Consider the following 10,149-nt stretch of genomic DNA (forward strand, 5'->3'; position numbering starts at 1 on the left):
TACCGGTTTGCACAGGTTCAGCCTGTGTCTGCTCAGCCCCCAGGTACCACCCCACCCCACCCTGAGATGGGGCTGCCGTGGCCCAGAGCCAGTGTCAGCATCACCTGGGACCTGTCCACACTGAGCCACCAATCTGTCCTCCCCAGTCTCCATTTTTCCTGTGTGACGGGAGATCCTCGCCTTTGAAGGGAGGTGGGGACAGTCTCAGGGGGGCTTGGGATAACTGTGGCCCCAGGGTCCCTGTCTCAGTGTGGGCAGCAGAGGGACCTGGGTAGAGGGGTCAGCCAGGGGGGCAGGTCCAGGGCCCGGGGTGTTGTTTAGAACCTGAAGGTGCCTGTGTGTGTGGTACTGGAAACTGGGGAGGGCATGGATGTTGCCATAGCAGGGCGGGATGGAGGGACTCGGTGCCCAGGGGGTGCTGAGCAGTGGCTTGCGGTCACAGCATGTTGGGAGGACAGGGGTGGCCAGTCCTGAGACACCCTGGCCCTTGGGCCACAGATGGCAGCAATGTGGTCACTTGGCCACGAGGGGGAGGCAGAGTGCCATTAAGCAGACCTAGGTCCTGGCACGTGGGCCTCAGCTGCAGTTTGCAGAAGGGGAAACCGAGGCACGGGGGGGGGTCTGTCCTTTGTGAGGGCGAGCTGGTGAAGTGCCTGAGCCCTGGACTGGACAGGAAGGGTCCTGGGCAGGAAGTTAGAAATGGTCCCTTGGGAAGGCCAGGTGCCCTGTGTTTGTGCCTCCCACCCCCACCCCAGCATTTCCCCCCCGCGGGTGACCCACCTGGGCCATGGGCCCACGCCCATCGACATGGCAGAGATACTGGGCAGGAGGACCGTGGACTCCAGGGCATCTCTTAAGGGGGGTGTGTGCCCCACCTGCCCAAGGGGTGGGGCGACCCTGCCCTGTGGAGAGCATGGCCCAGCCAGGCGGAGGAATCCTGTCCTACAGCCAGCTGTCCCCACCCCCAGGCTCTTGTGAGGCCGTGTGTAAGTGGAGTCCCAGTCCTGTGGGGAGCTCTGGGAGTCACAGAGGGCTCACTCGGGAGCTGCCGCCAGAACTGTGCTTGGGGTTCCTCCTGCACCCCAAGGCTAAGGGATTCTCTTGAAAATGGGGTCCCTTGCCTCCAGAGGTGCAAAACAATGGAGAGCAGGGCCCCAGATTTAATTTGGGTGCCCCTGCCTGGATTCCCTCACCCCAGCTATCCCCACAGCTCTGCCCATCCCTCTCTTCTCTCGATGATGCCGGGGGTCAGGGCTGTAGTCCAAAGGTGTATGCAGATAAGGGGGAGGTCTCAGAGCAGGGCCCTGGTCTTTTCACACGAAGGGAAACCAAGTCTGGAGCCCAGTTTCCCCCCACCTCCAGCGGAAACCCAAGGGGCTGTGCCCCCTCCTCCCTCTGGGCTGCCTGGAGGGGGTCCTTCTGGACCTCCACGGAGGACCCCCTATCTGGGCCAGACCCTGCCAGCCTGCTCTCTCACCCTGCCTGCCCCATCCTTGCTGAGGTCCCCATAGTTCCTTGGGGATCAGCCTGCTCCCCTATCCCCCAATTTGTTGCTCACACCACCCCAGGGATCAGCTTGGTCCCCCACCTCAGAGGCAGGCAGCTGGGAAGGTGCTGAGGGGCTCATGAGAGACACGAGGGTCCTGAGGCTGGCCTGCCCACTTCGGTGGCTGTGGGGAAGCCCAGGCTGCTTGGGGCTGGGAGTCCGGCCGGACACCCCCATGATGGGGTCGGGACAAGCAGTGAGTGAAGGCAGACTTTATCCAGTCCCCTTCCCTCTTGGCCCCCACTCGGCCCTCTCTGCTCCTCCCAGCCCCAGGGGCTTTCAGGTGCAGCCGAAGGCCTGGGGGCTCCCGGGGGCCAGGTTCCCTAGACCAGACAGGAGGGGCACAGCCAGATTTGGCCAGGGCATGCTGTCTTCTGAGGTCCACAAACTCCCTCTCCCTGCCACTGCTTTGGCTCCCATGCACTCCATGGGCTCCCATGCACTCCATGCTGTGATGCCCTCGGGCTGCCACCCCAGCCTCCCAGAGTGGGCTTTGCCCAGGTGGCCAGGCGGCCTGAGGGCCAGCCCACCTCTGTGGCGCCTCTTGAGTAGGGCATCCCTGCTGGGCCCTCTGTCCTGCTGAGCCTGGAGTTTTCCAACTGGCGGAGAGGACACTTTCCCAGGTGGGCCCAGACACTGGTGAAGATGGATTGAGTCAAGCCATTGATAAGGAGCATCACACCCTCCCCAACTTCTGCAGCCGCCTCTGCACTTTATAGAACACACCAGGATGTAATCTCCTACGAGAAACAGCTCTTATCGCAAGTTGAAATTACACCCTGTTCTGCACCCCTTCCATTCAAACTTGAACCTTGTGCTGTGTGCCGGGATGGGTCTGAGAAACATCATTCATGGTTGGGAGGACGTTATTTTCCAACGTGGGCCATTTCTAGCCGGGTTTGTTACGAGGGAGGGCTTCTCAGAGAGGTGCCTTCTCAGAGAGGTGCCCAGGCTGGGCCTGTCTACCTCCGGGGGCAGGTGCAGCCGTGGGAGGGGTCCCAGAGCTTCCTGCTGGCTAGGGGGTATGTGAGGCACTGGGCACAGCGTCCAGCACAGCAGCACACAGCCACCACAGGAGTGTGACTTCCCATCGTCATGAGGCGCCGCCATGGAGCTGGTTCCTAACCACCGTGGCCCTGCGCACAGCAGAAGGAAACCCCGCCGGCAGCCCCGGCGGAGCCCATTGCCGCAGCCACCGTGCCCTTCCTCTCGCACTGTCCCTCGACTACCGAGCAGGCTGTCTTCCCCAGGGACTGGCTCCTCCTGGTCACCACATCTCGCCGTCCGGCTCCCAGACCTATGGGCTCAGCCTTCCAGCCCTGCAGGGCGTGCTCACTTGATGCTTCCCAAGTCCCCCCACCCCCATCATAGGTGTCCGTCCTCGTCCACTGCCCAGCTCTGCTGTGCCCGGCAACCACCTGCATACCTGAGAGGAGTGTGGCTCGGGCTCGGCCTCAGTGCCCTTCAGCCTTGAGTGGTGGCTTCTTGGTCGATCACGTGCAGCTGGGAGGACATATCTGTTTCGAGTCAGGTGTCATCTTGGATGGTCATCAACAGGTGCTTTCAGAGGGTGAGAGGGGCCGTCTCCTGTGGCAGCTTGCTCATGGGCCCCCCTCGGAGACCGAGTCTGGTCCGCATGTCTCCCCCAGTGCCACTCAGGACCTCCCATCAGGATCCCTGTCTGTCTGTTGGCCCTGGTAGCTGGCCACCTTCTCCTGGTCTCGACATAGTGGAGACAGCTGCTCGTGGGCGGGCCTGTCCATCCGCTAGGCTCACGGTGGTCATTGACTGTCACCCCGCTCTGTCTTCCAGACACAGGGAGAGACCCATACCTGCACCCTCAGCGGCCACTCCTCCCTGCTCACCGGGTCAGGGAGTGAGCGGAACACCATGAACACCTGGTGTCGGGTGACCCACGTGCCCTGGACACAGCACCCCCAATGCCCGCATTTGTTTTCCTGGCTGCTGCTCCCACAGCTGTTGATTGTGGGGCCCAGGCAAGACGAGGCCCCCCTGGTCCTGATCTGGCCTCTGCTGACCACCACACTGCTGACCAGTCCAGTGTAAGATTTCCTCTGTTTTGTTCCCGGGGCATGAGGGGGTAGACCCGGCTGTGACCTAGGCACCTGGGGGTCCCGCAGCCAAGCCTGGGAGGGCCACAGAGCCGTGTCCTGCAAAATCGTGTGTGTGTGTGTGGGGGGGCATTCTGGAGGGAGCACTCGGCGGGCTAGGGGAAGCTTGAGGCTTTCCCAGAGACTGTCTGTTTGAAGGCAGACATCGCAAGGGAGGCTATCCTGGTTGGATGCTTGTGGCAGAGCCACAGGGCACAAAAAGGCCAGTGGGCTGCCCTAAGTTAAGATTGAGGCCGGGGAGGGGGGAGGGGGGAGAGAAGACTTGGCAGGGGCTTCCCTGGGTCACAGGCACCCCTGGGAGCCTCCCATTAGGAAGAACAGATGGTTGTGTGCAGGTCAGGTGCCTGAGGCTTAGGATCCTGGCCTTCCCTGCTGGGGGCCCAGGTTCAACTCTGGCCAGGGCACCTCCTGGGCAGTGCCCCCGCCCCAGCCACCGTCCCTCCATGGAGGCTGCATAGTGCTGGGAAGATGGACTGGCCCCAGCAGAGCTTCAAGACTCAGACAGGGGTAGGAAGAAAGGCCTGGCAGTCACCTTTCGAAAATGAGCCACCCAAACCCTACCGAGCTCAACAGTCTGGACACGGCACAGGGGCCACCGAGAGAGATGGCACAGTGCTGGGGAGGACACCCTTCCACTGCCAGGGGTTGTCACCATGAGCAAGTGACCTCACGGTGCCATCACAGGGGTGAGCCAGCTCTTGGTGCCAGGAAGGCGCTGCCCCAGGTGAGGCTGAGCTAGAGTCCCTGGGACGGCCTCCCTGAGCCTTCCCCCCGCCACCCTCCCCCAGCTGCGAGGTTCTCCCTCCCTCTCCTGGCCCTGCATCTACCTGGGCAGCCACCAGCGGGGGTGAGCGGATGGGCAGGTGGGCGGGCCAGGCTTTGGCACGTAGAGAGCAAAGCAGCATCTGAGAACATCCTCAAATGTCCTTGTCCCCTTGGCCACCGTCAGACCCCGGGGCAGGCTGGCCCCACTCTGGATGTCTTCCTCAGCTCTCCTCCCCACTCTGTCTGCCCACCTCTCCCTCTCTCTCCCTCTGTCTCTCTGTCTCTGTTTCTTATTCTCTCTCTCTCTCTCTCTCTCTCTCTCTCTCTCTCTCTCTCTCTCTCTCTGCTACTCCTGTCTCCCTCCTCCCATTCCCGTACTTTTCCGTCTGTCTCTTCCCTCATTTTACTGTTTCTCTCTTTGTCTCCTTCTCTGTCCCTCCCCTCTCTGTTTTTCATTTTGTCTCTCATTTCCCCCCTGCTCCTCATGTCTCTATACCTCTTCTGCCTGTCTCTCCCCCATCTAGTTTCTCATTCTGTCTCTCCCTCCTGCTCTTTCTGTTACTCTATTCTGCCTCTCTCTTCTATTTCTATCTTTTCCCCTCACCACCCATCTCTCTCCCCTAGGCTGCTCCACAATCTCCTGGTAACTGTACCTCCCATGGGACAGTGCAGCTGGCTTCCAGCAGGCCAAGGAAGTCCTACCTTGTATCTGACCACTGCAGAAGCCCGGGATGCTGCCAGGTGCTTCAGGCACCCTTGAGGCTTGGTTGCCAGGGCTGGGCGGGTGCCTCCTCCCTCCCCTCGATGCTGCTGACCTCCGTGTGACCCCAGGCTAGGTCCCTGAGGGTGGACGTCCTGCTGCAGGAGGGGGTTGGAGGTGGACCAGCCAGCCAGGCTTGGCCCGCCTCCAGGCAGCAGCCAGGTAGCCGGCTGCGCGCCTCCCTCCCTGGAAGTGGGGGGCCTTGGGGGACCCCTGTGTCACATGACCCATCAGCTGACAAAACAGGATGACTCAGCCGGCAGCTGTCGGCCCCCTGAAATAATGACAAAAACAATTAGCAATCCAAGCAGTAGCCTTGCCTTAATTATCTCCTCCGAGTTTAATTAACTAGCTAAATTATCAGCAGTAATGTAGGCATTAATTATGTCAAATTACAGTGTAAAACTCACAGAGTGTGGAAAATGTCAGTTCAGCTTCGTTCACCTGCCAAGCGGGGCTGCGGGGCGTGGGCCGACCTGGCGTGGACGGGGCGCCGGCTTGGGGGGCCACAGGGTCAGCATCCCCCAGCCAGGCCACAGGGAGGCGAGGGGGCTGGGCCGGCAGGTGCCCCGGGGACGCCCACTCGGGCATTGCAGAGGGCTTGGCTTGGCCGGAGGGACGGGGGGCCTGCTCCTGGGCCAGATGGCCGGATGCTGAATTATTAAATTATGAATATTAATACAAATCAGACACAAAAGAGGTAATAATTTTGCTCCCCTACAGAAATAATTAACATAATTTTGATAAATTACACAATAAGAGAATCTCCAAATTGAGGTAGATTTATCTTAATTAATATCTTGGACTGGCTCCGAAAGGTAAATTGTCCCTCCAGGGGGTGGGGGCAGGGTGAGGCCATGGATGCTGGCCCAGGTGTCCCCTTGTCACCAAGGGGGGAGGACTGAGGACGAGTCTGACCAGCCTGGCTCTGGTGGAGGATTCAAGGTGAGACAAGGGCCAGGTTGGGCCTGTGTCTCCCTCTTAGAGCCCACGTGCCTGGGGGCAGTGTGTGTGTGTGTGTATGTGTGTGTGCGCGCTAAGCATGTATGCGTGCTTAGCTCTGGGGCCAAAGATGGGCTGGCTGTGCGTGTGACACCTGCCCACCAGGTGGATCCCACCCCCTCCCCAGTTTGGTTTCTCCTGGGTGCCGAGTGAGCTGGGTCAGGACAGTGCTGGAAATGGCTCTCTGTCCCCACTTTCCGCACAGGCAAGTTCCTGGGGCCGGGGGAGGGGCAGTCCGTGTTGTCAGCCTCCTTGTTGGGTGTTGTCACGTGGCTCAAAGGTGGTAGACCTGTGATGGAGTCAGGAGTCATGGGGCACAGTGAGTGGGTCACATGTGGTGCCACTCACCCCAAGGTCAGCAGTTCGAAACCACCAGCCATTCCAGGGGAGAAGGAAGAGACTGTCTGCCCCATCAGGAGTTACAGCCTCATCAAAAAGATTCAGCGTCTGGGGTCTTAAAGGCTTGAAGGCAAACAAGCGGCCATCTAGCTCGGAAGCATCAAAGCCCACAGGGAAGAAGCACACAAGCCTAAGTGAACATGAGGTGTTGAAGGGACCAGGTAGCAGACACCAAAGAACGAAAACCATCATTGTGTGATCACCTTCCCCACATAAACGCTGAAGACAAATGTGTGCATAAACAAGTGTGGTGAAGAAGGCTGATGGTGCCCGGCTACTGAGAGATATAGCGTCTGGGGACTTAAAGGCTTGAAAGTAAACAAGCAGCCATCTAGTCCAGAAGCAACAAAGCCCACATGGAACCAGCACACCAACATGTGTCATCATGAAGGGCTGAGGGGACCAGGTTTCAAGCACCAAAGGCTGGGGAATAAAAGTCATATCATCGTGAATGAGGGAAGCATGTGATGGGGACCCAATGCCCATCTGTAGACAGCTGGACATCCCTTGCAGAGGGGTAGTGGGGAGGACATGAGTCACTCGGTGCAGTGTAGCAACAATGAAACTCACAACCTTCCTCTAGTTCTTAAACACTTCCTCCCCTCCACTATCATGATCCCAATTCTACCTTGCAAACCTGGTTAGACCAGAGGATGCACAGCGGTGCAGATGGGATCTGGAAACACAGGGAATATAGGACAGATGAATCCCTCAGGACCAACGGGGAGAGTGGCGATACCCGGGAGGGAAGTGGGGCTAGAAAGGGGGAACCGATCTCGGAAATCTACATATAACCTCCTCTCTGGGGGATGGGCAACAGAAAAGTGGGTGAAGGGAGACGCCGGGCAGTGTAAGATAAGAAAATAATAATTTATAAATTATTAAGGTTTCATGAGGGAGGGGAAGCGGGGAGGGAGGGGGAGGGAAGAAAGGAAAACGAGCTGATTCCAGGAACCCAAGCGGAAGGCGAATTTTGAGAATGATAAGAGAACGAATGTATAAGGGTGCTTTACTCAATTGATGTATGTATGGATTGTGATAAGAGTTGTATGAGCCCCAATAAAATGATTTTTTTTAAAGTTATAGCCTCAGAGACCCACAGGGCTGTTCCACCCCATCCAGTGGTCGCTGTGGGTCTCGATAGCAGGGCGGGGTGGTACGGCAGAGTCAAGTGCCCGCAAGGGAGTCCAGGGGTCATCTTTCAGGAGCAGCCAGGTCTGGCTCGGTGGCTCGGGTGGTGCCTTGGTTAAGTGCTCAGCCACCCACTCAAAGTATGCTGGGTGAGCCCAGCAGAAGAAGGCCGGCTTTCTGCTGACGTCTGGGAGCCCCAGAGGCCCCATGGGGCAGTTCACGCCGCCAGGGCCTGGTCTCCCTTCTCATGTGCATGACACGAGTCCCATGTTCTGAGGGCAAGCAGCCTCAGGGAAACCTTGATTACTAGACGAAATGCCGAGAAGTGGCACACTGTGTTTCTCAGACACCTCCCTCATCCGGGTCTACACACCTGGGGGTGACGTTGTCCCCCCACCTTCTGGAAGGCTCTGTGCTCTCCCATGGGCCCACATCAAAAAAGGCACTCTGACAGAGTCTGGGACTCGTATGTCCTCCTCCTCCGTGACATTTGAGTTTGGGGAGAGGCAAGAAGTGTGAGGGGCAAGAGCAGGGCTGTAGGGTGGGTGGGCTCGGGTTTCTCTACAAGACTCTCCTAGGATCACCCTGCTGCCCAGGAGAACAGCAGGGGCCTCGTCTCAGTGGGACAAACTCAGCAAACTGTCCCCTCCTTCAGAGCACAGCCCTGCTCTACGCCGGCTGGGTCCCTGCTCTACCCGGCTCCTCACGGGCTCCTGTGGGTGTGCTGTGCCCTGCAGGGAAACCCGACAGGATGACCCTCTGTCCCCCCCACCTCCCAGAGTGGCCAGCCCCTTCTGAGCCGGCCTCTCGGCCTTGCCTTGAACTGGCCTTGCAGATGCCCTCGCAGGCAGTGCTGTGAGGACACCTGGTTCTTTCAGAGTGCACCATTGGCGGTTTGTCAGGTTGGGTGTCCAGTTAGGATTCCAAGCATGTCTGTGGGAATGTTTGTGGGGAGGTCCCAGGCCCACCACAAGCCAAATGATGGTCAGCACTTCCCGCCGTTTTTGTGCCGCCTTCGTGGGTTCTCCACCCTCCCGCCCCCACGTGGCCCTGGGCACGAGATCCGAGTCTTCAACCAGCACTGCAGCCTGACTGCCGGGCCCTCAGTCAGCCACGCAGCCCGGCTCTGCACCAGAGTCATGGTTGTGGATGGAGTGTGGAAAGCCAGGGCCAGGGCTGACCGTGGCCTTGTGTGTCCTCTGCAAGCCGCAGAGCGTGGACTCTGTGGGGCCCTTCCGTCTCCCACCTGCTCCTCTCCCATCTGCTCCCGGATAGGGCCTCGGTCCCACACAGGGCCTCGGTCCCACACAGGGCCTCGGTCACCAGGACACGTGCACGCGGTCTGCGCTCCGAGGGCGCAGAGAGGCCCTAACAGCACCTGCTTTGGAAGGCATCCGGGGGCACCGGAAGACATGTGTGACGCTTGTCCAAGACCTGTCCAAAGCTGTCCGCTGACCTGGGCCTGTCTAAGCATGTCTGACTTGCACACACCGGGCGTGTGTACTGGACGCCAAGAGCCAAGCCCCTGGGTTTCTCACCTCCCGCACGGCCGTCTCTGAGGACCAGGCCCCAGGAGGACAGGGACCATCTGCTCTGTGCCCAGCAAGCACGGCACCCACTCCACACAGGTGACCTGTGCAGGACCCGCCTGAGCCTCTGTGCTGTGCGTCCTGCCCACTGGAGCCCGGGTGGCCTGCGCAGTAGACACACAGCACGTGGACGCTCAACACTGTGAGGTCGGAGGTATGGGTTGGCTCGCGTGCCTCGGAGGGGAGGCCTGGCAACCGACTTCCAAAGAACTGGTCGTTGGAAATCTGTGGAGCCTGTGCTGCTGAGTGCGGTGGGGCACAGGCAGGAGACGGGGGGCGGGGGAGGCTGCATGGCCCCTAGGGAGGACTCTGCCTGCAGCTTCCTCTTCCCCTGTCTGTGATCCGTGGGTCTGTGCTCGCTCCCCGCCAGTGCCAGGCCTCCGCAGGCTGCTGCCTGGGCATGGCGGGGAAGCCCACAGGAGAACCACAGTGCCTCCCGTCCCGTGAGTCAGACGCCCTTTGCTTGATGTCCTGGTTGTAAAGTCCTCCCCATGCCTCTCCCCATCTCTCCGACCCCTTCCCACTCCAGCCTGGGGGAGATACTGCTGCCTGGGTGGGTTCTAAGGTGCGCCAACCTCCCTAGCCCGTCAGTGGCTTGGCTGAGTCCCGCCGTGCTGTCGGTGAGGGCTGAGTGAGGGCACCCAGGATCCCCGGGCACGGACGGACGTGCCGGGGTAGGGGCGGGGCTGCGCGCCCTCCACGTGGCAGGTGGGACGTGCCTGCAGGTGAAGCACAGAGCTCAAGGAGCCCTGCCGCACACATGCGCTGTCATGTGCATGTCAGTGTCAGTGTTCCTGTCTGTGAGGGTGTGTGCGCACGTTCCCC

This window comes from Tenrec ecaudatus, chromosome 12, assembly GCF_050624435.1.
Source record: "Tenrec ecaudatus isolate mTenEca1 chromosome 12, mTenEca1.hap1, whole genome shotgun sequence".
Lineage (NCBI taxonomy): Eukaryota > Metazoa > Chordata > Mammalia > Afrosoricida > Tenrecidae > Tenrec > Tenrec ecaudatus.